This window comes from Prunus mume, linkage group LG4 (assembly GCF_029339155.1).
Source record: "Prunus mume cultivar Tortuosa linkage group LG4, ASM2933915v1, whole genome shotgun sequence".
NCBI classification, from domain to species: domain Eukaryota; kingdom Viridiplantae; phylum Streptophyta; class Magnoliopsida; order Rosales; family Rosaceae; genus Prunus; species Prunus mume.
Window position 1 is genome coordinate 12,232,841 of NC_142701.1, and position 3,953 is coordinate 12,236,793.

The following is a 3,953-nucleotide window of genomic DNA, read 5'->3' on the forward strand; positions in this document are numbered from 1 at the left end:
CCACTGATAATTGAAATGAAAATTTGCTTGGTTTCATTCTTGCATGAAATTTGGACACATGTTAATTTTATGTCTTCTCCCTATTTAGAAATTTTCATAGACATTAGATAAAATATCAAATTTTGAGTTATGTGAAGAAGCAATGACTTTTACCTTGTAAAATGGGTAGTTTATGGTGAATTATGTTTTAACAGGATTCATTGATTATATCATAGGCTAATGCAACATTTCCAGCAGCTAGCTGTTGTTTCCATTACGATAATGATTTCCAGCAGCACTCATCATTTCCAGCAGCACCCACTTTTTCCGAATGTTATGTTCTAGTGTTATACTGGTTATTAAGATCTGAGCTTGACTGGTTAGGTGCACGATTTTGTAAACATTTGTAACTGAAGGATACTTGAAGCACTTTGTTGGAACAGAATGATTAGAAAGTAGCGCGTAAAAAAGTGCATTGCAGCTAATCACATTTCGAACGGTTGGAGAATATTAAAGGGTACACTAACATTTGAACTACTCATAATTCCACACACAATAGAAAATTTGATTGCAAAGCATTTTATGTGCTCCCTCTTAACAATACCACGATCTCCCCAATCAACTGAACAACGGTAGCCACAATCAATAGGTCGTATTGGTCAGCTTCTTCTTAGTAGGTCTCACGTGCTTATGGTCACTCATGTCCCCAGTGATGTAGACAAAATAAATATTTAGCAATATTTGCAATTTTATTATATATAAATAAACTATAAACCATTCACTGAACAATGTATAGCACATGGTATGTTACTTATGACTCACATGTCAGTTTTTTGAGAAAAAGTACGCCAGCTCTTTAATGTGAATGGACATGATAATGGGGCTTTACTGATTCCCAACGTGCTGTGATATTGACTGCTTATTGAATAATATTTCGATATTTGCAAAATATAATGTTAGACAGAAGGAACGCATGATGACTTGCAATACATAGTCCCAATAATTATATATGAAGAAAATGAAACTGATATTTGTATTATTTTAAATTAGATAATGACATTAAGGGAACATACTTCTAATTTGTACAATACCACGATCACCCCCAACCAACTAAACAGCTGTAGCCACAGTCACTTAGTCGTATCGGTCGGCTTCTTCCGAGCAGCTTTGACGTGCTTATGCTCATTCATGTCACCACCATCGTCTAGTATCTCTCTCTCAGCATCAGTTGCCGCAAATGCTCGGAATTTTTCAAATCCTTCGTTGAATGTCAACTCTAGTTCACTGTGGTGCTCTTCGCATCGCATATGGTTCATCAAACAACCTTTAATTTCATCATTCATTACTGTATCCAACTCCTCAGCTTTCAGCTTCCTTTTATGACTCAGCTTCAAGTACTTGTTCTTTTGGGAGAATGCTTTGTTCACTCTAATGTTAAGATTAGCCAAAATGGCCTCGTCTTCAACACATTTCTCGTGCCATGGATTGATCAATCTGGAATTATAATCCAGCTTGCTACTGAGTGCATGTATTGCCTCTAATGAATCATCGGAGTCCCCCTCACTCCCAAATGATGTTGAAAATGGAAGGGGTCGGCGAGTACAACGTGAAAATGGAACCTGCGACTCCAATTTTTCATCTTCGACTGTGTTATTGGAGCCTGAAGTGGTTGACATGCTTGAATAATCCTATTTGTTTTAGAGCATGACGATTGCATATGCAATTTCGTTTGAGAAAGGGAACATAGCTTTATAGACCAACATACCAAAGCTTGCGTGTAGTCAACATTATGTACTTTATTTCAATTTTTAAAAAAGAGGTGTCAGGTTTTGCTTTTCAAGCATGTCATCCTCACACTCTCCTTACACCCACTGTTAGTGGTTGAAAGAAACTCAACGGAAGTGACATCTAGTTAGTGAACCCAACCAAACTAACCAAACTAGTTATGATTAAACTTAGATTGTATCAAACCAAAAATTAATTTATACATTGTCAACCAAATGTTTTTTTGGCTCGAACCCTTTTATTGGTATTACTATCACCCCCTTCATAGAAACTCTCCCTAAAAAAAAGCTCACTCATCCACAGAAACTCTCTCCCTCCATAGAATGGATTTACTAACCAAGTTTGATGTGAGCATAATAAACAACCCTCCAAACAAAGACCGCCTTCGAAATGCAAGTGAGTCACCAGACAAGCAGTGTCACATTCCTAGACAGAATGACCATTTTGTTGGAAGTTTTGAGTCTGAAAGAGTTCTTGCTTTCTAGAAGGAGAGGTTTCTTCAACTTGGTGATGAAATCCAAAGGGCAAGAGCACGTTTGGAATTTGTTGAAGGCCAAATTGAAGATGACAAAAGGCAGGCCAATCTGGATAGGGCGAAGTTGTAGCGCATGAAGCTTAGACACAAACGAATTCAGAGTGTAGCTGTTCAAAAATACAAGAATTCATCTAATGCAGTGGAGTCAAAGAAGCGTGTGATCCAAGCTAGATTCGACTACTTCCGGTCCAATGCAAAACTCGTCATATCCGGGTTTGATTGGTCATCTATTACCATTTCCAACGTTAACAAATATACTCAGCAAGGGAAGTAACCATTTTGGTTCTCGTGTTGAGCAGAGGCAAATCAGTGGAAGTGGAATTTTCGTGAAACTCTGCTTCAAACCTATTTTGATGCTTACTACTATGTAAGATTTCAACCTTAATATTTTGATGTCTTTAATTACGATAACACGAGATGCAAAATGCCCATCTATTTTCAGTCATATGATGCTGCCATGTCCATTTTTTATTTATCACGTATCAGATTTGGACATGGTTGCATCATATGCAATGTTGCCTTTATTTATTATATGTTACGGCAAGGTTTACGGAAAAGCATTTGTGAGTACGTTTGTGACAAGGTTATGGCATTATTTTGTACCAGTTATATATTGTTTTTTGTGATGGTTCATCTCCTACTATTGCTTTATTTCTTTATATTATATGTTTGTGGAATCACTCTCAAAAGTTAACATATACTGTGAAAAAAAATGCATAGTGAATATATAATCACTCATATAGACTAGGACAAATATTCACTAATATTTTAAAATTGCTTGACTGGTGTGATGTTTTTCAGAAAAAAGTACGACATTATTTTATGTGATTGGACATGATAAAAAATATATTATTAATTCCCAATACGGCGTCATATGGACAACTTATTGAATACCTCCGACGTGTTCAAAACTCTAGGTGCAGTTGCATATGGACAACTTATTAAATACCCCTGACGTGTTCAAAGCTCTAGGCGCAGTTGCAATGATGGCTTCAAAGTAGTGTGCAATTATTTTATATGTACATCATTATAACAAAACATATAATTTTACATCCTTATATATGAAAGGAAACTAATTCTTGTATTATTACAAATTATATAACGAATATTAAGGAAATATACTTGTTAAAGTGAACAAACATATATACTTAGGGTTAAGAGGAAAGTGAGTTATCTAAAACAATTTTGATTTTTTCATTGCGAAACGGATAATTTATAGGTTCCCCTAGTTTTATAACATTGCAAGAAGGCCGAAGTAATTTTTGGGGCATTTTTAGGATTTTTCTACTATTTATGACCTTTTTTCAAATATTTTTGCACTAAAAAAGTCAAAATAATTGCAAGATGACACCTGGCGCGATCTCAGCTCGTCACCTTTCACCACTTGCACAAGTGTACGTCAGCCAATACGGCCACATCCTTACCTTTTACCCTAAATTATTATTTTATTACTTTTTCTTAGAAAATTCATAACTAAATACACAAAAATTATAAAAATGATTCGAAAATTGCTACGAACTCATTGAGACTCCATCTCCCTAGCTGAATTCCTCGATTTATGGTTACGCATTTTAAAAAACAGTTTTGAACATTAACGGGAGATGCTTGTTGACGTAGGTTATTGAAGTTAAAGTTAACAAACATATATACCTAG